At 35.8% G+C, this 26,299-nt stretch overlaps 2 long non-coding RNA genes across 6 annotated transcripts in view; one reads left to right on the top strand and one right to left on the bottom strand.

Annotated features, from left to right (window-relative positions):
• Positions 1–26,299, bottom strand: part of LOC150098927 (uncharacterized) — a 197,831-nt gene that overhangs the window by 75,705 nt on the left and 95,827 nt on the right. The window lies entirely within an intron of this gene.
• LOC150098928 (uncharacterized) lies at positions 819–12,748 on the top strand. Its single transcript, XR_016549534.1, has 3 exons — positions 819–961; positions 6,434–6,669; positions 12,552–12,748. It is a non-coding gene; the product is annotated as an uncharacterized LOC150098928 (long non-coding RNA).

The raw sequence follows: 26,299 nt of genomic DNA, 5'->3' as shown, positions 1-26,299 counted from the left end.
GTTCTGCTTGCCGGTATAAGCCTTCTCAAATGACGGCGAGCTCATTCCTGACAGACTGTCTTAAGACCACATTTACACCTTTTAGATAAGTAATGTTGGTTTTTCCCCACTGATTAAACATCCAGGCTCATCTTTTGAGAAACTAGTCAGCTCTATTGCTTGCAACAGTAAAGCCCTTTATCGGAGACTCCCACAAGATGCTTTATTTTTCCCATTGTGATCAACGCTATTGACGATTATTCACCATTCTTAAATAGTTGCCTAGAGCACGTAGTGACACACGTGACCAAGTATTTTGTATATATGCTGCGTAAGCGACGTTTACATATACCTGCATAAAGGTTTCTAATTCAGTGGCCCGTATGTGTATTCAAGTATATCTTCCGAATTAGTCCACTTTACATCACCAAACAATATTTTAGAAAATGTGCGTATAGAAACAATATTAAATACGTAATTAACAGTAAATCATCGATAGTGTTTTTTCGCACCACTTTTGTAGCAAATTTAGGAAACTTTCGACAAATTTTTCAGTTTGAAATAAATGTAGTAAATCACTACCAGATATCTCATGAAATCTGGCGGAAAAAATTTCCACCTGACGTACTTCCTGAGATATAAGAAGAAATTCAAAATGCATTACAAACAAAAGCAACAAAGTCCCAATCCATAAACACGGACGTTATTTTTCCCAGTTGTTATCAGATCCAAGGATAAAGTATTTACACGAGATTGGTAATATAAAAATATGTGCACTGGCCATATTTATCTTGGCGTCCAATTCTTTTCTTTGGCGGAAGATAAGATAAAGGAGTTATAGTATTATCCCTTCTAGACCTTTGATCAAAGTAACTCGAAAGCTGACTGACACGTAGATGACAACTTCGTTAAGGGAGTATATTATCAAGCCATTTTTGACAGCTCACTATATTGACAAATAAGCTAACGCCATCATTCTAAGGTAAGCAGATCTTATACATTATTGCCTTTCATATACGTCTACGTTAAGTTCAGAAAAACTTAAGTGTGCCTTGTATTCAGCTAGCGTCTGCGCAATCGCAAGGAATACATATTTTCTGAATCAAAAGACCTAGGTTAGAACTCCGTCCAGGTCGAGAAGAAACTAAGGGACTAACTGAAGGTAAGCTAGCTGGTCTCATTCAGAGATTATAAGACACTGTTTCACTTAATCTCTTTTTTTTAATGCAACAAAACAAATAAAGACAATTAACAGATATTAAACAGGTATGTCAAACTTAATTGCTTCGACCGTAATTCGAATCAACCCAAACTTTTCATTCATAGGATACAGAATGGCATAGGAGCTGGAAAATGTAGTCCGTAAATGTATAAATATATTTATATGGATTTCTTCATAGTAGGGAGCTTTAACTTTAATATGTACCTGTCTATCAGTCAGTTGAAATTTAATTTTAATATGAACTCCCTAAAACGCCTACTTATTATAGGGAAATACTGTAAAAGACATTAGCGGATTTTCTTAGATTAATATCAGAAGCATATTTTGTATCATTAGCATTTTAAAATGCACGTTTTCCAGTATCCAGGTGAGCTATTTAATACTCATCGATTCCTATGATTTAAGCAGAGGGCAGCATGACCGTCTGACCTGCGAAAAATATCATATTTGGACTCTAGAACAAATTTTCGGGTACATTTAATTTAAAATCTAAGGAATCTGAAATTACGAAGCGGAGTACGCAAGTAATGCTTTTTCGCAGAAAATATAATTTAGCAATAGCTTTTACATAAATTTACCCCCTATCTTTCGCGAGCATTCTGTAATTTCTCAACGTTTTTTCGTCTTCCCTGCTATCGCCTAGTAAGAAGCTGCATGCCAATACCATAAATTACTTCGATGTCGGAGTACTTCGCTATCAGTTTATTTCAGTTTCTTCCACAAAATGGCACTCTCGAATTCTTTGGCTAAACGTTCAGGAGAGGGTGCCAGATCCTGGCTATGTGAGGGATGAGATCAGTCCAGACAAATGTTGAAACTGCATCGCTTGTGGTCGAACTGGTTGAGGTCCGTAATCATTGTCAACGACAGACAACAAGGTTCTCCCCGGCGGCCACTTCGAGGCTTCTCTAACATGAATTGGGCATGAATTTTCATCAGAATGAAATGTTCTGCAGTAAGAAATTTGATCACCACTCTCTGCTTCGTATGTGCATTTCTAAAAGCTCTTATTTTGACCTACTTATGTGCTGCGTTCATGTTAACCGATCGCATTGTCACTCACTGTTGTAGAACTAGCACTGTCCACTCAGTGACCAGCAAATCTTTCTACCTCGCTGAAATCTAAAAATCAGAAGCATTACATTTCGTACCACCCTTTGCATGTATTTTAACATGCCCAAATATATTTTCGAAAACATCAGCTTGTCTTGTTAAGCTGACAGTTTAGAAAACCTACTCAGGTGTTATAAAAGTTCAGATCAGAGTATCCAGACTTCGATTTTAAGAAACGATTAAGGATCAAAGACGTTTTACGAGGACTACATTTGAAGTCTTATCTTATCGTTTATCCTAATTTTATTTTCCTATTCTTATTATTGTTACCGATTCTATAATAGCACATATTTCAATTTATTTTTCAATATATATATATATATATATATATATATATATATATATATTTTTTTTTTTTTTTTTTTGTTATATAACTAAAGTTGAGGCGTGTGGAGTATAACTTTACTGAGAGCGTATAACCACCTTATGATGTTTAATACCATAAGCTGATTATATGCGTTATCAGCATATGCTGTTCGCTGGAGGTGTTACTTTATCTCAGAATAGCTACTCTCCCTAAATAAATCACAAATCCTCCCAGCCATTTAATAGTAGAAGATATGTTACTTTAGAAGAAATTTATGATTCCCTGAGGATACGAGGAGAGAGAGTGACGTTTCGTTGCCCTCGGATATCTACCCGGTCGTGTGTGGGGGAGAGAGGAAGGGAGGGCGTGGGGGAGGAGAGAGAGCAGAAGGAAGTAGTGGGATGAGAGAGGTGTGTTCGTTATTCCCTGATCGTGTGGATATTTTTGTATCTCTTAGCCTCGGGGGTTCCCTGTGTCACTGGCGGGTGCGTCTATTTTTGTGGGATGGTGATATAGATTTCTATACGTATAATATTTTGTGTGGTGAGGAGATTAGTTGGGTTATCAGTTTTCTAGTGTTGCTTCTTGTGGTTTAGATTTTGAGTGGGTATGTTCTCATGTTTTGTGTGCTTTTTGGAGGGGAGAGTTAGGTAAATGTTGTTCGTACATACATTTTTGTTTACTTACTTGCTCAGTTAGATTGCATTGATGGTTTGGATAAACAAACATCAACTGATTTCTTGAGGATTTAAAGAATTTTCTTTATGTAGAATTGAATATTGGTAAGGCCGTAATTGAATTATAAGCTTTATTTATTTTATTGATGTTTAGATGCGCCGGTATGCAATTTCTTGAGGATTTAATAGTGTTTCTCTATTGTAGCATCGATTATCGGACTTAAACGAAGAATGACACAGAATCAAGTTCAAATCTCCCACAGAAAGAAAGAAATACACTACAGGGAAGAACACAAAATCATCACATACTTTTTTCTCTCTTTCTCCCGAGGCAGAAAGAGAAAATATTAGGGAACCGTTAACCTTTTCACACAAACAACACATCTAAAATAAACCATCCTGTCACAACTAAAGTAGAGGAAAACGAAATTTTCAAATTACTTTCAAAATAAAAATAACACCAATACATCTTTATAAAAAATAAAACCATCACCAAGCAACACTCTCCCTTTCATGCAGGGAATTAATTCCGACTCGCCCTACACAACTACGAAAACTGACAATAAAACAGAGCAAGAGGAAATATTAAGATTGACTCTCAAAACGAAAACTAAGAAATAATACTTGTGTAAAAAAACCACACGGACACTACCGGAAAACACAGACATCATGGAGCGAGACTGTGAAAAAAATTATCCCCCCAATCAAAAATAAGGAAACAATGCCTATATTTAATTTTATTTCGACACTACTGTTGAGAAACGCAACTTTTCTACATGAATATATCCATATTTTTAAAGAACCGCGTGTTCATAATTTAGCATATTACTGCATTCAAGATTATAACAAAATAGTGGTATGAGTGTATGCTATTACCGGAACACATTAGGTAATATTCACGAACAAGTAATATTTCATTTAATGCAATCTTTAGTTGTAAATTAACGTTTTATTTTATTATCTTTAATGTAGCTTAAAGGATCCATTACTGTTTAATATCTGTTAAATAACTTAATTCGTGTAAAGTTTTCTCTTGGGCGTAGACATCGTTCCACAAAACTGTCATTTTCAAAATGTTTTGGTCATCATACATCAATTTGAAAATTTTGATACTTCTCGTCTCCCCCCCACACGAGCAGGTAGATACCCAAGGACAAAGAAACGTCACGCTCTCTTCTCCCCCCCCCCCCCTTCCCAAACACACACACACTTTTTTCACAAAAACTTCCTTCGTAACTAGTAGAATGACTGACTAGCAAGAAGGTGATTGCAAATTACAATTAGAAATAACATTTGCGCGCTTTGTGAATTTCTCTCCTTGCTTTTCTGCCAACTGAAATCGCATTTTGTTGGATGACTGAGTAATAGAAGGACGGTATGGTACCTAAACTGTCTCGTCTGAAATGAGCTAACAGATTTCTGAAAGTGAGCACAAAGTAATAAATTACATCACTTCACAAACGTAGACACAGTGTAATAAACAATGTCACTTCATTTGAGCGGATAGCAGTGTAGAATGTAATTTACCACCCTCCCGCTTTTGGATCAGCTTTTAACAACTGACATAGCTTTGTCAACATGTTTCAACAAGCAAAACTTCTCCAACGTTGGGAAAAAAGCATTATTCCAAGCTATTAATATAAATTGTTTCTTTATTCTTATCAAGGATTATTGCTATTACCAGAACACATTAGGTAATATTCACGAACAAGTAATATTTCATTTAATGCAGTCTTTAGTTGTAAATTAACATTTTATTTTATTATTTTTAATGTAGCTTAAAGCATCGGGTGCTATTTAATATCCATTAAATAACTTAATTCGTGTAAAGTTTTCTCTTGGGCGTAAACATCGTTCCACAAAACCGTCATTTTCAAAATGTTTTGGTCATCATACATCAATTTGAAAATTTTGATACTTCTCGTCTCCCCACACACGACCAGGTAGATATCCGAGGGCAACGAAACGTCACGCTCTCCTCTACCCAACGCCCCTTCCCAAACACACATCAGCTGCCTCATCATACCCTCAGGGGATTATAAAATTCGTCTGAAGTGACACTATCTTTTAATAGTGTTCTCACATCTAGGATATTAGCTTTGAGTGCTCCCCAAAATTATGACTCAAAATAGAAGAGAGCAATTAGGTTATTTAATGACTCATTTCCCCACCAATTTGCTCCACCACTCTCTCACACACACACACTTAGCCATTCAGTTCTCGCTGCTTGCATCCTCTAGAAATACTTCCACGATCAATATTCACCTGAACTGGCGTCAATAATTCCACCATCCTCTGTTAAATTCATTGGAATACGCTCCGCAACTATCCAATACTTTATAGTTCAACTTCAAACCTAGAGAACACATTTCTCCTTCTCTTTCATCCTTTCTACTGTTGCCCTCTAGAAGAGCTCCTATCTTATGCGTTTCCAGTCCACACGGAATACAGTCCACAGCTCATCAAATTAAATGTGAAGTTCCCTCTTGCCCATCCAGGGTATTACAAGTTAGCCATTCTCTCGTGTACAGGATTATCATTAAAAATGCCTACGGAGAAAAGTAATGTACCCTTTCACACACATACACAAAGATCTGTTGAAAATATTAATAGTTAGATATGGACGGTAGTCCTCCTCTGAAAAAAGAAACGAATTTTAGGCTGTTAAATATTGAAATTCGTAAAATTGCATCGCAGCAACATCATACTTGCCAATATGTTTCTTTCCCAAAGAGGTTAGCAGTAATGCTAAATTTGCCTGATAACACCATAACCTGTAAAATCATCATCATCGGCAACTTTTTCTTTTAATCGAATATGACCAGCAAAATTTCCATTTAAAGGAATTTTCTGCTCATTGAACGCAAGAGATCTTTATATGAATTTCACAATTTATTAGTTTCTTTGAAATACTCTGAGATGCCAAGTTTAGAAATTACTAATTTTAATCGCCAAAGAAGAGTGGCAATTCAAATAATTACGACGTTGCATACTGCACGAAGAGTCACTTATGAGATATACATTTATTTATTCAGCATTGCTATAATCAAGTATGTGAATCTCATCTCAGTTCTTTCTAAATTAATTAAAAAAAATTTAAATTTCTGCGTATATTTTTTTAATATATTACGACAGCACGATGTTCAACAATCGTTATATTATTTGGATGACGGTGGTAACAGCTCTATTGGTGATCAGCCATCCTCTGTCTGCTAATGCGGAACTTCCTGAGACGCATTTTTCCGATGATGATAACAAATCTTTTAGGAGTGGACTTTGTAATCATTTATGCAGCAAAAGCCCGCCAGAAGGAGGTACGTTCTGTAACTGTGACAGACATCCCTTGGGTTAAAAGATAACCCTTTTAACAAGTAAGTAACTTTTTTTCTTTATAAAATAGTCAATATATCTACAACTATAACAGTAATGCAATATTCATACGGATTTGTTAATAATTTAAAATTAGTTTACATTTTTTGGGGGATTAAGCCACAGTTCATCTCATATATATATAATAAACACAAATTGTAGTAAAATTCGCTTTTCGCAGAGTATGTGTTGCATTATGCTATATTTTGCTATTTTTTTAACTTTGTATATAACGCTGTTCATATCAGCATTAATTCGAATCGTATTACATCATTGCCTTTATTTAGGATTTTTGTATCCTTCGTGACGGTTTATATAAAAGCTCTTCTCCATTTATCTCCAAGTGCTACAGTTGTTATTAGCTTAGGCTAATGGATTAGTTTGCTCTGATTAGATCAGTTCCACAATTTATGTTAAAAAAAAAAAGAATGAAGAATTTAAGTTTGTTGGCTTGCCTAGTGGTAAGCCTTATAGGTTGTCAGATTCGGCTTAGTTTAAGTGATTTCCTCCCCTACAAAAGTGGCAATTTAATGGAAAGATTGAGGGATTAGGAGTGAATTTAATTTAGGTGAAACGTTGCTAGATGATCATGGACCCGCTCTTCTACTCTTCCCTTTTCAGGAGCGGGCTATTAAATGGGAAAAAGGATAAAGTACGTCAGGCATTAGTCGAAGATCAAGATTTGAATCTGATTTGGAAAGCGTTCCACATGACGGGAGAGATATGTGAGAGCATCGGTATAGTAATTCACATTACTGTTATTTGCATTTGAAGAAACATTTCTTCTCGTCATCCCAGTTCGGAGATTTATGAATCTTCACTCTTGAACTACACACTCGATCCTCTCGATCTGACATTTACCACAATGAGATTCTTAAATATGCATAAAGAGCAAAATAACTATTCTACTTTTAATCTAACACCCCTTCTCTTATATGAAAGCAATCATAAACAGACTCCGAGTGCTCCATCATTCTTCTAACACCCCCTCTTTCCAGGATAGAGAGAGAAGCGTAGTTAAAAACAAACAACCTAAATTAACCGTATTCAAGCTAATGAACGCTTTGTTTATTTTCTTTCTGAATGTGTGTCTTTAAATAGTCCACCCTAACAAAATAACTTTGCTAATTGGAGATTAAGCACTGAGTTAGCTTTGCATTAGGAACACCAACCCAATAACGCGTTGGTCCACCTTTCTTTGCAGTCACGGCTGGCAGATGCCAAGGAACAGATTCCACAAGGTGCCGATCATCTTCCATGCGTGTCCGCTGCAGCATCTCTTAGTTCACGCTCATTCCATGGAGGAGAATCAGCAGTTCTCACACCCAGTTTTCTAGCATATCTTACACATGTTCAATTGGATTACGGTCGGGAGATTTAGGGCAAGGCAATGTGGCGAATTCTTTGTCGTGTTCCTCCAACTACTCAGTAGTTGTATGAACCCGATGATTAGGTGCATTGCACGGTTGAAAGATGGCACTGTGGTCATGGTAGACCTCATGCAGATATGGATGGAGATGGTTGGCTAACAGCCAACCATCTCCATCCATATCTGCGTGTCCGCTGCAGCATCTCTTAGTTCACGCTCATTCCATGGAGGAGAATCAGCAGTTCTCACACCCAGTTTTCTAGCATATCTCACACATGTTCAATTGGATTACGGTCGGGAGATTTAGGGCAAGGCAATGTGGCGAATTCTTTGTCGTGTTCCTCCAACTACTCAGTAGTTGTATGTCCGCTGCAGCATCTCTTAGTTCACGCTCATTCCATGGAGGAGAATCAGCAGTTCTCACACCCAGTTTTCTAGCATATCTCACACATGTTCAATTGGATTACGGTCGGGAGATTTAGGGCAAGGCAATGTGGCGAATTCTTTGTCGTGTTCCTCCAACTACTCAGTAGTTGTATGAACCCGATGATTAGGTGCATTGCACGGTTGAAAGATGGCACTGTGATCATGGTAGACCTCATGCAGATATGGATGGAGATGGTTGGCTAACAGCCAACCATCTCCATCCAGAGCATTCACCATTCAGTGCTTGTGGGATGATAACCAACACACCTGTGGCGTGCCAGGAAATAGTCCCCAGACCGTACCACCACCTCCACCGGCCTGTTAAACCTCAACTGTGCAACCATAGGACAGGGTTTCATGCTGTTTATGCCAAATGTGAACCCGGCCATCAGCATGGCGCTGTAGGAAACAGTACTCATCATTCCAGACGACATTCTTCCATCTGCCGAGGGTCCATTGACGATGTTCCTTGGACCATGGGAGGCGTTGTTTCATAACCAGAGACCAACAAGGGTACCCATGATGAGGCCAGGCATCGAATCCAAGCACGGCATATAGCGCATGTGGAAGTTGTACTGGTGGGTGAGCTATGCGACTGTTGCACGTTTTTGTAGAGATATCAAGCGGGAAACTCGACGCTCACCTCTAGGGTCAACCGCGTGGCTGACCAAGGTGAGCTGTTTGCTAGATGTCTGTTCATGGTTAATCCAGTCCTGGTGGACCCTTGATAGTAGTGCATCTGTTGATTGGGAGCAACCAACAAGTGTAGCTGTTTCCGAAATCCGGGCACCTAGCCTCCAGGTCCTAACTATCCACCTGTGGTCAAATTGGCTTATGCCGCCACGTTTCCTTATTACACTGTGCAAACGGTTACTGATTACCTACAGAGGATTGGTGTGCACATTTATAGTAGTCGCAGGTGGCGTTGATATTACGTGGTACTTCGTTATCGTGTCAAATATGTAAATCGGGGGGTTGGGTTTCCTAATGCAAAGCTAACTCAGTGTATGTAATCAAGAATAAGAAATTCTAACATTTTCTGGGCCTTCAAGACCGTTTGAAGCTAACCATTCGACTAATTGTCTACAAAGCGAGAATCGTTCAGATTTTGTCAAGGGCATTTTGCAATCTGGAAAAGGGTCCTGTTTCTACTTTTCTTCAAAGATGCGACGGAAGCAATACTAAACAACAGGCAGATATTTTAATGTACAATTACTTTAATTTATTATTTTAATTATCTGTACATTTGCAAATAATTATGAGAAATGTCGTTGCGATTTTCTTATCTCAAGCTCAGACCTCCATAAATCCTGAAGCAGGTCCTGATTCAATAATGCATAATAATAAACTAAGCGGGAGGCACCAAGTAAAGGATTAATTAGCAATAAGAGAATGAAAAAAGAAGAAAAAAAAACTTGAAATGGGTGAAGATGGGAAAAAAATGACTTATGTAAAGATGGCGATTCGTTTTTAATACTCCTTAGGCAGAACACAATATAACAGAATGTAATGCAATTCTGACAGTGGGCTAAAGATGGAACTAAAATTTTAATCGTAATCTCAGTATAGTTTTGTGAAAATCAAACTCTGAGCCAGCAAAATTCTAAAAGCATCTGCAAAATGATTGGTTTACTAATTTACTCGTATTTTCCACAGTTGACATTTCCTACACATAATATTTAGACATAATATTTTTAAAAAACATCAATAGGCAGACGATTCTTGTTTAAAAAAATAGCTTTCTGACAACGTATGAAGTAGGCATTCCTAATAGGTATTCATTTGCGGGATTAAAAACTCGAGTTATTTCCGAGAGAAAAAAAATCCCGCTTGCTTGCTTGCTTCATACATCGACTAATTTGGATTCCGGTGGAAATATATACCTTGAAAACATTCCACTAGTCGCCGACTATGATCTGAACTATAATGGCGTTTCTTCTGCAGGCCTAAGGTCATGGAAATTGATCTCTGTAACTTCCATGACGGTAGGCATGCATATTACTGGGCTATACATATATAAGCGATATAAATGGGGAAGCGACGGAATAGGGACTATGGGAATGATAATAGACAGGACCATCAGAGATAATGCATGAATCCTTATGAGTTCCCTTTAAATGTTAAACTTCTATGGAAGTAATTTTAAACTAACGAGATGTGGATAAATCCTCCTAACCTATTGTTAAAGAAACGATTCGATACAAGTATCTTGTAAACAAATCTCATTAAAAAACGATCCTAGTACTGAGGAAGCACGAAGTGGTAATTTATCATCGCCAAATTTCTGATATGTACAATATACAACTTTCCCGAAACCTACCGTCTGTCAATCAGCTATACTTTTATTCTCCCCAACAGAAATTTCTTTCTACAATAGTATTCCATGGTGTGTGTGTGTGTGTGTGTGTGTGTGCGCGCGCGTGCACGCACACACAGAAACTATATATATGTAAACTAATTTTTTTTTTCTATCCCGTTTTCCATGTATTAGCTAAGCGCCTATTTCAGTCAGGAGAAGTCATTTGTTAACAGACCAACCTCACGTAATCCGCAGGAGTTAAGTGATTACTTTCAATAATGCTGATTCGTCAGTACATCACCTATTACTATTGCCAATATGAAACTCATTTTTGCACAGTTTTCTTCCCATTCTTCTTTGGTATATTTTGATTCTTTACTAGTGGAAATTAGACGATCCATTCTGATAGTATACACTAGGGTCCCTAACAGTTGTATTACTGCCTCGAAGCTACAAGCAAATTGCTAAGTTGCCATATGAAAATGAGTAAAAGCATTAAAATTAGTAAAAAGTAGCGAAAATTATCACAAACTCTAGATTACTCTTCTACCATTTTGAATGAAATTTTCTGTTACTAGGTAACCTGAAATGTTTAAAAAATAAATCGAAAAGAACAAATAAGATCCACTGCCCTGCAAATGTACATATAGAAATAACTGGAGGTTCCGAAAACTTTATTAAAAATTAATAAACGTTTTGAAATTATAAGTAACATTTGATTACCTTTTATTAACTTAGAGGATGTTTATAATTATATCCTAAATTAAATTATAAAAAAGAGGGTAATTTTTCTTGCAATAATTCCCTCTCGCAATATGGAATAAACTTTGTACTTTGGTTTGGTTGGAATTATGGCTGAATCAACTATCATTGTCCGTTAACTGCTCCTGCCAGCGTGCTTAAGCGGGATGAACAACCAGAGTTTCCAGGAAAAGAAAACCCTGCAATCCCAAGACAACACTGGATAACTCACCACAGCCAAAGAGCCTGTAAAAGCATCCCCGCGTTCCAGAATAAATCCAAATCCAGATCTTTCCAACAGAAAGAAATATGCCGCGACGCTCTGGAGACTGCCCGTCAGAGGTGATCGGTGAGTAAAGCACAAACTCTGCCAACGTGCGAATGATTTTTTAATCTTCGTTTGCGAAATATACGGTTTGAAAAAAAAAAAAAGTGAAAATTAAGATGCCTGCTTTAAGCACAAATTGGTCAAGTTCGAATCACCTAAGGTCCACTCATGAAAAATACTCGATTTGGTGATCCTGATATACAAGGATTAGAGTTTTATCTTAAGACAGAATATTAATAATTAATTAGTTACGTAACGTAGAAATTCATGCGCGAACTAGTTCGCTATGAGTTTTTTTTTTTTTTAATTTTAAAAACTGCCCATTTCTAACAGCCCAAAGGAAACTGATGCGCTAAAAGAGTGTTTTCAATAATAGTCATTGGTACATATAAACTAGGCATAACCTAATTGTAAAGTAACGATGAATGTTTTCGAGATCAGCTTTATGATCATGAACTTAAAACATTTTTTAGGTTAATGATGACATTTAAAGATAAGCATTTCATAATAATATGTAAATATAAAGTATTGCGCATGCTTATTAGTTTCATTGAATTGCTCCATAGGTGGTAATCTTTGGAAATAGCAATCCGAAACTCGTATAGCAACCTTTGTTCGGCATACATATTTATGTGCGACTAAGATTAAATTAAAATACTACTTTTGTTTATTCTATTTAATACAAACTAATAAATATTATTCCTGATTTGTTTCTTTTCAGATTTCACCGAATGAACACTAGCTTTTTTTATCCCAGATATCCTGTAAATCAGAAAACTGGATACATACCTCCAAGCATTGAAATCAAATTCCGGAAGCCAATTAATCTTTTTTTTTTTGGAGATAGTTAAATTTTAAATGCTGTATTTTTTTTTTCTTTTCAGAATAAACATTTGACTTAAAATATTTTGAAAGCAATTGGCTGCAGTGTAGCTATATTTTCCCTATGAGGGAAAAAAATTACTAAGTACCAGTTTCTCATATTTTCTCCTTTTACTTCACTTAAATTTTAAACAAGTCTTTCATCCTATGATCAGGCAGTGGGAAATACTGCTTTTCATCTCAACAGAGTCCCACTGATACACCGCAAGATGGGCTGTTTCGACCACTACTGTCCACTTAACATGGATTCGCACACTACCATGTGGTGTATTTTTATTAATTGCATGTGTTCTCAAATCAGATGGTCTTACATGGGATCAAAATGCAATTTCCTGGAGGAAATCTGACAACTTCGCGTGAGACTGGCTAACTCACTTTCACTTGAAAATTCCTCTCGACAATTTAACGAAATTAGAATCCCCTTTTCCAAACGAAATCGCTCGTTGCATCATCCGAATGTTACAGAGTCGTAGCCATAAGATATACAGAGCAAAAAGGAAGTGGAAACTGTATATGTCTTTAGATTCCATGTGTTCCGAGGTCCATTTGCTGAGAATATCAGCAAACGAACCTTAGAATACATACAAGCAGCATCCAAAGCAGACATCACAAAAATATTATCTGTACTTTATTTCGAATAGTTCTGCCACTAAAAGTTGTCCGATCAAATCAAAAGGATTTGAGAAAATCTTTCATAACGATGCCAAATACCAAATTTTAATAAAATTTAATAAATCAAAACGAAGTCTTTATCTACATTCGAATAACAAAACGAATGTAATGACGCTTAGGCATTTGCAAGACACTTAATAAAACTATCATTCATCAAGAGAACTGATAAATGTTTGACTAATTTCAAAGGCAACAAAAGTCAGAACTCAGTGAAGGCGTATATTAAACCTTCTGTGGTAGAAAAAAGCTGTTCTAGAAAGAAAAAATCAGTTTATATAGTAGCAGTACCGGTTAATTTTTAATTTACTCGCCTTTCTTTTGCTACTACAAATTCGTTATGTAGTTTTATTTAAAATTCTTGGCTGTCACGATCCCAATGGGCTGAAAAGACCTGGATTCGAAACTCGAAGACCATTTCATAAGGGCTTTTCAAATGAAAGGGAGTTTCCAGTCTCATACGGAGGTGGAAGGGAAATTCACGGAAACTTGTTTTTCATCTTGCAAAACAGGAAGTTAATAGGCGTATTACACACCATAACCCTTAATTTTAACTGACCAACCTTACGATTTTTTTTTTTCAAAACTAAAATACTTTGTAGCTGAACTCGTAGTGAATTAAAATAAGTGTTCCTGAGAATTACTGGGTGCAAGGGGAGGAATAACTGGTTAGTCTTATCCAAGACGTTAAGAATGCTCAACAGGATAAACCAATAAAGAACAAAAGTTTTAAATCTGGTCAACTTAAGATGGGAAACCAGTGGAATCCACTAGCTACCTAATGAGCAAGTTTATACTTGATATAACCAGATCGATCATATCGTTACCCAATGCAGAAAGCATACAGGCAACTTGAGATCATGTTTACGTCTCGGTCCGGTGTGTGTTTGTTTCACGAGAAGGAAAACTCGTTTCAGATATGGTGATGATTATTCGAGAGCTGTTAACTCGCTCTTTTATTGAAAATAGCTTTTGGAACGCCGCTGTGCATTTTCTATATGGACAGGGTTAGAGGCAGTATGTATGCAAAGAATTATCTTGTAAATAATACAGTTTATAAGTTCATGAATATAAAGAAAGATGGAGAGAAAACGTGAAAGATGATTATCGGTTTCGTTACTCAAAATTTGAGTATCAAAACAGTGTATTTAAAATAATGTGGAACCAGAGAAAAATTGTTGGTGAATATTTAAGGCGAATATACAAGCTGTAAGTGTATGTGCCTATTAAGCTTCCTATGTGTTTTATTAGAGAGATCCCAGAAGCATTTAAAAGCAAGGGAAGCGTAGCGTTAGATTGTCACCAAATAAAGACTTAGATTTCGTTAAACCTAAAATTTTGCCGAGTGACAGTACGGTCCTGTGGAGTTTGCTTCAACAACGATAGGTCGGAAGAAAAACCGTTACAAATTCGATCCTAGTCGTCGACTAGAGAAGCATTTTTAAGGCCTTTCCTTTCTCCAGCTGGTTCCCAACTCAGTCACTCTATGTCACGGTCAAGTAGGTTTTTTTCCTGTTCCAAAACTCAGGTTTTGAACTCCGACTCTAAAAACCTACCATAGAACTCAAGATCACAGACAATGCGAGTGTTAGAGTTTATGGTCACGAGATGGCGACAGTTGCCCGTCATACTCTTTTTCCCGAAAGCCTCGGTTGATTGCTTGAGCTTACCGTTGCTGCAGAATGGAGATTGATTTCCCATTTGTGTTCAGAAAAGGCATTAGAGGACTTTTTTTTTTATGAATTCTGCCGGAATGTTTTTATTTATTGCTATTTTGAACTAATAAAGAAAGACTATAAATAAGGAAAACAGTTCCACAAGGATTATTTATAATAACTTCCCTTTTACTTTGTTTATGTTTGTCTGACTTGTTTTGTATAAAATCTGAAATATTACTTATGCACGAATTTTATTTCAAGTGCGAGGAGTTTAATTAACGACTACTTTTTCATTTTAATATTCTTATGTTTGTTCTGAATAAATACATGATTTATAAACACATCTTTACTAAATCAATCTTTACTAAATACACATCTTTACTAAATATAAGCAGATTTAGAAGGAAAATTTTAAAATGCAGGAAACTTGAGGTAGGGAATATCTACTGCAATAATAGCAGATATTCACTGGCCATGACCAAACTCATAAAAATTGCGAAGTATTTTTATTACTTTTTTATGGCTGACATTTTATTCCTATTTTGCTTTAGTCATAACTATCCTGATCCTTGTTGGTATGAAAATAGTCATAATTAAAAATATTGTCCAGCTAGCTAAAACAGTTGTTTTCATTTGGAGAGGGGAGAGTTAGCCTTCCACAATATATTTAGAATTGATATTAAGAATTACATAACATTATAAGAGCAATTATTTTGTATTCAAAACGATGTATATAATAAATATATATCCTATGTCACACGGATTTTTGTCAGTATCTCATGCTCCGATGAGCTGTTTTGATAAGACCATCGTTCTTTGCCGGTCTTATCAAAACCCTTATAAAGCTAATATTAAAAATTAGTTTATATTAGTTAAGAGCTTTTCTTTTGTAAACTTTGTTGCTTGCTAATGTTTAGACTTACAAAATAATTAGGTATTTGGTAAATGTGTAAGGTAGTACAAAGCTCTGGAGATTTAGAACTTCGTATTACCTTCCTTGGCATATCGATTTCTTGCATAATGGGAGAAAATTTTTATTGGGAAGCACACAGAATTTAAAAGCAAAAATAAGCTTAATATTCACTAATTAAGCAGAAGCACTTTTCTTGGATCAATGTATTTATTGAAGAAATTGACAAGACCTTAATAATGCACGCGCGAACCTCTTAAATCTGCAGCGTAATTTGGAATAACTTTGCACTACCCTGATAATTTAGTTTTAGCTGCAACAGTTACAGAATATTAATGAAATTCTCATTCTTGATTTTTTTTTCTTTTTAAAGGTGCATTTTTTTTCTGTTTTTTAAAATAGGAATATTTATACACTGAGCAAAATATATTTATAATCCTCCATAGTAACTGTATACGATCACAAAAAAAAAAAAAAAGTAAGTAATAATTGCAGCCCTGATCGTTCACAGAAGTAGTAGCGGGCTTATTACCCGTGATGCTATGGACGTCTCGCGTACGTTGTCCTTGAAGAAACCCCCCCCCCCCCAAAACAAAAAAAAAAAAAAAAAAAAAATTACCAAGTACACCTATTGATGCCATGGAAATATTACGACAAATCCATTTCTCTCTCAAAGAAATGAAACGTTATTATATAGAAGAAAAATTAACCTCAAAATTCAATCGAAATACTGTGGAGTTTTGGCGGATACTTGAGGCAAGTGAGGAATACAATGGGAAAATGACTAGGGGGAAACAAATGGCCTTGAAATTTAAGTTACACCTTACGCTGCGGGCTCATCCGTAAATTAGGTGATGCTTTTTTTTTAGGGGGGGGGGGGTTGAGATGGATACTATGTGAATTGTTAAGATATATATATAAAAGAAATCAGCTAACGCCTTTTTGTTCCCGTATAGGGAGTAGGCGAGGCCTTTTATCCTTTGTCATATTGTTACAAAAATTGTTACCCACGTTATTTATTTGTTTATTTACTTCTGAATGCATGCTACGAATTGATAAATCTTCCTTTGAGCACTGACAAATATACGTAAGAGGATCTTTAGTTTTCTCTTTTTAAATAAGCTAAACTGAACTTTCCATAAACAGAGAAATACTGGCATACAATTATTATCATTAACATTCTTTAAATTCAGTTAAGTTACGAAATGGGGCATTTTTCTTTACCTCACTGCTTTAAAATAACACGCGCTCTCGCAAAATCAATTTCTAACAGTAAATTCCAAAAGATAAATGTTATTGTTATTAATGTAAGATTTAAAGAAATTATGGTAAATGTTTTTAAATTAAGATGTAGAATGATCACCGGGATGAACTTAATAGCATCGATTAACTATAATAATGCGCCTAATGCATCCAATATTCATTAAATGACTAAACTTCTATAAATAGATCAAGGTTTATTATAGCTTATAATAAGCTAAATATTTTAAAATAAATAACATTTATAAATAACATTTATATGATTAATATAAATAATTAACATCTATATAAATAAATTTATTATTATTTTAAAAAAAAACAACTTATGAAGGAAAGGTGAAGCAGCTGCTTATTGTGTAATTTTTCAGGGAGTGTGGCGCAAGTTTGTAAACAGAAGCCAGTGGGAGTCTTAAACATTTGCAATAGTGAGTTACGTGATTTAATAGGCTATCCCATAAGCTAATTCATCTTTCCCGGAAAGAATTAGGGTTCCTCATAGCATAACATCTGTAGTCATAAAACAGAAAGGAAAAAAATTAGTAACTACCTTTTTATGATTGATTGCTTCCCATATTATCCAAGTTACATACATACACACATCATTAAGAAATCCCACACGGAAATTGACGTGGTCCGAAAGTGGACTGAAGAAAAAATAATAATAAGGGGAAGCAGTCTCGCGGTACAGTAAACAACGGTAAAATTATACTTAAAAACGAAACACGAATGACTAACATTATAGTTTAAGATTTAGAATCCCTGTTCAGACCCGTCTTGGGAGATTTTAAGTAATGAAGAAAAACCTGTTTATGGTGCTTCTGGGCACAATGGTAGGGACATTTGCACAATGCAAGCAGATGGAGCCTACTTTGTAAAGTTGACTCAGTCTGTTCCGGTAAACTATACCTGGGGACATTGGAAGTGGAGAGCCCGGTACAACAGTACATTCTACCCCACGGGAAACTGTCGACTTCCAGGCTCCATCGTCCGGTAGGATATGATAGGCAGTGAAGTAAACATAGGAAATGGAATGCTATTATTTGGAACGCTGCGCTTAGTGCAGTAAACAAAAATACATTCTTTGTTAACTTTCTCGAACACGAGACTAGGGAGATATGGTTAATATTCTGGAGAGGATACCTTAATTTAAAAAAAAATAATAATAATAAAAAAAGTAAAAAATAAAACAAGGTATTCGGCTTATTTTTACATAAAAAATTTAGAAAATTTAACCTTAGCTACTTTGGTGGCGCTTTGTGAATAATCGGTTATTATTTAATTAGCCTTTGTACTTGTACTGGATGCCTGTGATACTCAGGCGAAAATTCTACTAATAAAAAATATTTTACGTGACTATTCCGTTATTATAATAGTAAGCAATATGTCGACTAAAGCTATTTCCTTAATAAAATACAAATATGTCACATTATGCATGGGGAGATTCAAAGCATCATGTTTACATTTTTATAAGAAAAATGGGCTTCATAATTTGTTTTTGCAATAGTATCAATGTTTGGTCAGAAAAAAACAAAAAAATATTATAATGAAAATATATAAATAGAAGACTACCTCTACTAAGCCGACAAAAGGTATACAATAATATACTCTTGCGTCGTAGGAAATGCTACCCTTGGCAAACCAGATGTAATGATGCCTGATGTCCGGGAACACTACAACAAACAAAATTTAAACTGTGGACATAAAAACCACTTTGTTACATGACAACGTATCATTTAACAGTTATCAGGCGTTCAAGAAACTATACACGTTGAAAAACGTTTGCTAGATAGGTTAGTATGGAATAGTACTGAGTGGCTATACGAAGTACATTATTGTAGTGTGGAATGGCCTTCGGCGATGTGTCCTGGGAGTCCACGGGGAACATATAATAATTAAAATTAATGAAACAGTTATCGAAAAAATGCGGAATCTTACACAGTCGTTAATGGCTTGGACATTAGTTTTAACAAAAATTAAGCACATCTTCTAAGCGTAAAATCCAAAAATTGGATGTCTTTGTTTTCGAGGGATAACAACCATTGGTGGACCAGTGGGTATAACTGAAGGACCGATATGATGATCCTTGATTACTCCTCGATCTTTTTAGAGCTTCCAGGTGTGCGACGGTTTACTCTTCCGGCCTGCTCGCTAACCAATAGGCTCTGTGTTCGAATCCCACCATGGATGTTTGCGATTGCCTTACTAATTCTGTGCGAAAAGAGTATTTGTGACTCTGCTACTTCTTCCAGCAGAAACCTCACTCCCAAAACTTATGAGGTATGAGCATGCGGCGCCAAGTGATGTCAAATGTATCACAAATAACTAACGATTTACTTCTGTGCATTGATTATAATATTTACTCGCTATTATAAATGTTATAATGTAATATTTACTCTACACTACAACAAACAAAATTTAAACTGTGGACATAAAAACCACTTAGTTACATGACAACGTATCATGTAACAGTTATCAGGCGTTCAAGAAACGATACACATTGAAAAACGTTTGCTAGATAGGTTAGTGTGGAATAGTACTAAGTGGCTATACGATGTACATTATTGTAGGTGGAATTAAATTCCAAATTTATTTCAGCCTAATGAATGCAGTTAATATTCTTTTATTTCAATTTTATGATCGTATATTATACCCAAGGTAAAAAACTCTCTACATCGATCTCTCATCCGGAGATTTTTATTTAATAAGGTCAAAGCACCTTATGGTATCTTGTTTTGGTAAAATACTTATAAGCTAAATTACTTAAACATTGGTATTTCTAAGCCTGGCTCCCACTGATGAGACCTCAATAAAGGTCGAAACCGGTCTGGGTAGTGGCCCCTTTCCCTTTAATGCATAGCATCACACATCTCCTCAAGGAGAAGTGCTTTGCATTAAGGGTAAATACGAAGAATAGTGATCAGATCTTTTTCCACCTTTACCACGAGTTGCCTAAGACTTGCACTACTTGCAGGCGCAAACTTGACTTACTTGTCTGTTTGCTTACTTGGGAAATGTATTAAAACCAGGTTTATATTTAAAATAGCTTGGTATCTTTATCATAATATTTACTCGTTAAAGTAACTGATACTTTCCTAACAGAAATGATTTATTGAAAACAAACATTAAATTCCAAATTTATTTCAGCCTAATGAATGCAGTTAATACTCTTTTATTTCAATTTTATGATTTACTCCATCCACACAGACAACTGTTGTTCATAGAACAGACCATCCCTCAATCTGGAGATGCCTGGCCTCGCTCGTCTGTTGCGAGATCGAGTGGTTACTCACGGATAAAAGCGTATGTTTATACGACTACATAAGAATCTCAACGAAAATAAGTAACGATTTAGTTGCAATAGTTGCCTGCATACACATCTCTTTAAGGCAATGTCGAAGACAACGTTTGAATTTATGGCTGAATTCTAATCTGACTAATTGGAGAGGTGTGCGTTGGATTGAAGAAGGGGGATTTGATGTAATTTTTAGTTTTCTTCCAGATGTATATCACTTGTGAGATTCGGTTTGTACATCCGTCTGCTGTACACAACTCCGATCTAGGTGAACAGATTTTATCCATTCCATTTTTGCGATCTTTATTAATATTTTGGTGGACAACTCAAGTTTGGTTTCAGTTGATCCATTTTCTTCACAAGTTATTCAAAACGATAGTAATAACTGTTTCGCTAGATAGAAATTAATGAAATTTAATATATCTTGAGATATGCCATGCCATATGAATTTTGATTTCAATGTGATAATTTCAAGGGCAAAATTAAGCGAAAAATATGCACGTAAAAAATACCAAAATTTCGTTCCATTAAGTCAGCGAGGAATTATTAGTGTTCGAATTATTTTGCCAACAAAAATAATTCTATTAAAAGCAAAATTAAACTTATTCTTAAGTAATTCGTAATCTTAAATAAAAACAAAATATCCCAGATAACGTGTACTTAGTTAATGTACTATGTAACTGACAAATGCTTTATCCTTAACAAATGGCTCGATTGAAAAACAGATAGGTAGGTCGTCGGTCAGAATTTTATTAATTCCAAATACGGAATTTCGATAAAATCCTTGCAGCCGCGTTCAGAAATCCCCTAATTTGCCAATTAAAAAAAAAAAAAAAAAAACGCAATTTAATACATGCTTATGCGTTTTACTTAACTTGTGAAATCTCGTGAAGTTCATTTCACTTAATTAAAAAAATGCACGAGAATGCTATTGCAATATGTCATAGTTGGGGGTGAAATGGTTCAGTCTAGTTGCGGTAATATCCATTTCCCTTTGTACACTCCTTCATTCATAGTTTGGCTTACTCTGCTCCGCTAAATACATCTCCCTCTCCACTACTACTTAATTCTCCTACTACACACAACTATCATCAACGCCATCTGCCGCCCATCATCACTAACAACAGTATTTTTTGTCTGTAAATTGCGTTGTGTTCTGAAGGCCGATTTGTTTGGACACGGGATGAAAAATCCGAATTTCCGAGAGAAAAAACCCCCGCTACCTCCGTATGAGATCGGCTAACTCACCCTCAATTGAAAAAGCCCATAAGGATTCCCTTCGTCACGGCAAAAATCGAGCCTAGGTCTTTTCCAATCGAAGGGCGCAATATTCCACCATTTTTCCCATTATGCTACGGAGGCACCTAAAAAAAGAAATTATCTACCATATAAAAGTATAATAGCTAATTAGAAATATCCTAGACGACTACCCCAATCGGTTTCCTCTTGATTATCCGATCCATATTGTTGTCTAAAATTAATTAAATGTGCTATAATATAATTACATCCTGAACGAAAGATAATTATTAAAGACAAATTTGATGAAAGTTCAGGAGACTAGATTTAGGCATATTATTTGATTAACGAGGGCGCAAAGTTTAAACAGCACACACACACACGCACACAAATTATGTGTATTCATCAAAGGGCCACCACCTGTATAAACAAATGTAAAGCAGGTGCCCCATGATGTAAGACAAAACCTTGTGACCTATTGAAAGAGTATGACACGAATAGTATTTCGGAGAGTCCCAGTTTCCTCTAAATTTGCGCTATGCCAGTTCATTAAGATTCACTGTTAATATATGAAGGTTCGCTATTTACAGAATTAAGTACCATCGAAGTTCGCTTTTCTCTGGTTCGCTATTTACAGAAATGATATTCATTTACCGAACTGTTTGCTAAATTCTAAACTCGCGATCCAATTTAGTTAGATGGTAGGTCATCTATGATTACGAAACTAGCCACTCTAGGTCAAATGCAAGCACATATCCCGAGAGTTCGGCAGTTAAAAAAAAACTTGAAAATGTTTCCATGATGCCAAGTAAGCGTGGATGTTTTTCGGAAATATTACATAAGAGAAGAACCTATGATAAACTACTGCAGCTCTGACGTCGACATAGGGCGGAACCTAACTTTCCGATATCACTGAGGTCAGCAATGGTTTGTGTATTGCCGATAGGCGAATTTTTGCATTCGTTCATTTGACCTCCAGTGCAACAGGTAGTTAGGCAATGATGCCCGAAGAGACAGTTGAGTGTGCTCTCCATTAGGAAGTGCGCACTATCAAATATCAAACGAACTTAGAAATAACAAATACGTTTAACAGCAAAATATCTGCAGAACTAGAAAAATGTTTATTATATAATTATTAATACCGTTTATTTATTCTTTTTTGTAGAAGTGAATGATTTGCACCATTCGATCAATTATGAATCAAACGATTTTCGCATCAACACTGCATTGTTATGTGTTATTACTAAATTTATAATGCGTTATTAATTGTTATAAAAGATATACTGCACAACGAGAAGGGATATTTGCTTAGCCCCATACCTGGCCTGTGGTTCACTTTCATGCTCAAAGGTAACCGCAGGCTCGATAATTTTATCTTTTCATAAATAGCTAGCAGGATAAATGTATGTGTCAAACTAGATGGCAATTTTATAAGCTTTCATATAATTGCCCTCTAGTTTTACATATTAGGATATAAAAATATTTTAAAAGAGACAACTAAATATGTATTATTCGCCGAAATGAAAAAAAAAAAAAAAAAAAAAAAAAAAAAAACATTAACGCTACCAACTAGATTACGCTCGTGAGCATGCCGAGTTGAACTGATAGTATGGAAAGTTCCGTGAGCCCACGCCGCAGAGATGATCGCGGTTCATCGGTGCGGCTCGTGCTACCTACTCTGCATCGCGCCACAAGCTTCTCTAGCTTGGTGTGATTAGTATAAGGATATTTAATTGTTTTTAATATATGAAACATTTCTATTGTTAACACACATAAACTTATACATTCCTTTTCGCTAATTTTTAGGTTGTAAAAAATCGAAATGTAAACAGTCAATTTTTACCTGTACCATTTGGAAATCTATGAAAATTAAGTACCATCGAAATTCAGCCAGTGGAGAAAAAAAAGAATCAGCTAGGCAATATAACTAGCTAAAGGTGAGCCATATTTGCCCTTTCTATTCCCTTTTGTCCCATCACTTCTAATTCTGAAGGCAACTCAGAAATTTGTTAAATCCAAGACATTGCCAAGACAAGACGTCAATCGCAATGCTGTGGTTTGAGATAATTTTTCCCATTTCCCCTTTCGTTTTATGTTCAGAAATCGGAGTCTGAATGTTTCCAAGAAACGTTCCGATTTTTCCTCGTCTTTGACATATTACTATTATTACGTGTCACCTGCAAGAACTCATCCCTAGAAAAGCTACACTAACACGCAACTCTATCTATCGCCCACCACCAGGACCAATCGTATTTTTCAGTCTGTAAATTGCGTGTGGTTTCTTGACTAATTTGCCTGTGAGCGGATGAAAAAACCCTCATGCCACTCTATGAAATCGTCTAACTCATCTTCGATTGAAAATATTCTAATTTTTTTTTCCCAGTGTACGGGTTCTTTATCTTACCTTCAAAAATGTTTAATATTTCTACCCATATATACATTCCTAATATCTTTTTTTAATAATCTCCATTTCATTCAGTTTTTTTTTCTCCTTTGCTCTTATTTATGGGGCTTATAAATACTCAGTCGTTATGGAGTGTTATGAAATATTTATGTGCTAGATTTCACTGCAATTTTGTGCGACTGCATACAGCATAGCAAGCTACGATTTTAAAAAAGGAACAAGTTGCTCATGGAATTCATTCAGTATGGAAAAAGAAGTCCAAAGAACAGAGGTTCTCAGCATAGAGGAATTACAGAATAAAAGCTGAAATAGGAAAATCGAACTTTGTCAAGCGTAAAGGAACTAAGACTCATAAATAATTATATAAAGAGTAATCCATAGAGATGTTGGTTTAATGTAAAAGGTAGGAGTGCTCACATACATAAACCATCCTCCCTACTAAAGATTAGAGATAGTTATTTCAAGAAGAGAAATCTCTCTCTAATCCCACATCTGGGTGTTATCAAAAGTAATATATATATATATATATATATATATATATATATTTTTTTTTTTTTGCAAGAAACAGCACAGAACTGAGTTTTATTAGAATAGAAATTAAGAAGAGTATGAACTCAATTGAAAACTGGTTTCGAGATCAGGTAAAAATTGATATCCGGAGGTTCGTTCATTTTCATAGTGAAAGGTTTGTCTAATGAGAAAAAGTAGTGCCATCGGAAAAAACTGTCGATTGGATTTGCAGTCAATGGGGTATGCTTATTGATGTATAAGAGAGCAATAAATAAAACAACGGGGCCTGGTAAAACTCCAGCATTAGATGCGATGTTTGGATATTAGATCTATTGCTATCATTGGCAACCTAGTTCCAGAAGTAATGACACCATTTAATAGGATTCTAATAAGCCTTTGTGCCAAACGCGGTCAAATGCCTTAAAGATAAAATGCAATAATTTGAGAATTCCCTCAAACTTATCTATGACATCTGACAAAAGGTAGGCGAGGTGAATAAGATCCTGTATTGATCGAAAGTTGCAGAACGACACTGGCGATTGTCAGAGTGCTCTCGGAGAAGATATATCATAGCGAACTTAGGCGCAAATGCTACAATTTGAAAAAGGGAAAAGTCCAACTGAAATTCGAGATTTTGTTAAGAAAGACGCATGGTTTAGCAGATTGGAGACAAAAATATACGTTAAGGCTGAACTGAGACCATTTTTGTGAAGCGAACAAAAGGTTTTGGGAGCATTGGCTTTTTACACCCGTAATTATTTCTCTTTATTTGATTTTCATGGTTGTTTAAAGGAGTCGAAACTGGGAAGGCTATGAAATACACAAAAATAAATTCTTTATTAAGCAGTACACATGGAGAACTTCACCCAGCTCCTCTGCGAAGAGTGACCTCGACAGTGACTTTTCCATACTGCTATCATACTCCCTCCAGGTACACTTGGCAAAATACTAGTAGTAAAATTATTCATTAGCTAACGTGGGAATCATCGAACAGCATCACTATTAGGTTCGGTCTGGTATATACACTCTAGTGGATGATCTCCGGAATTCTTATTTTTTATTTTTAAAGATATACCTTAAAAGAAGCGATGTTGTTCTCTCAGTGATGTCTGAAGTAACTGGGGGGGGGGGGGGAAATCACCTCATATCGTGCTGGAGAATGGAGACGAAATAAACCGGGTCTTTGCTCTGGAGTCCAAATATGGTTCGTAGCAATTCCAGCCTCTAATAAGTAAAGCGGTGATGGTATTACACAGGCCGATGAAACTCATCTAGCACTAATGGGTGGTATGAAAGAAGAAGCTACATCTAGCTCTTCCAATATTAGTATGATGATTTAACGCCTGCTGGCTGAGAGATATATCCAGGGCTCCTAATAGGTCCACCAACATGAAAGTTTAGGCAACGTATGGAGTCGAGACATGGAGACTCAATCAGAAAGAAATACAGAAAATGTATTTCTGTATTTAATCGAAATTAAATGTTTAAGAAAAATAAATGAGGCACTGGTCAGAACACAAAACAAATGAACAATTCAAACACGAATTAAACTACAGAGAACATATCTTAGCTATAATTCTCAAACAATTAAGATGGTTTGGACACCTCAGAGAATGTCCTTTCAAAGATTATCAAATATAGTCTTGAA

The sequence above is a fragment of the Typopeltis vanoorti genome, chromosome 15, assembly GCF_054136105.1.
Source record: "Typopeltis vanoorti isolate ZY-2024b chromosome 15, IOZ_Tvanoo_1.0, whole genome shotgun sequence".
NCBI lineage: Eukaryota > Metazoa > Arthropoda > Arachnida > Uropygi > Thelyphonidae > Typopeltis > Typopeltis vanoorti.
The sequence above is the reverse complement of the archived record's forward strand: the minus strand, read 5'-3'. Positions and strand labels throughout refer to the sequence as shown.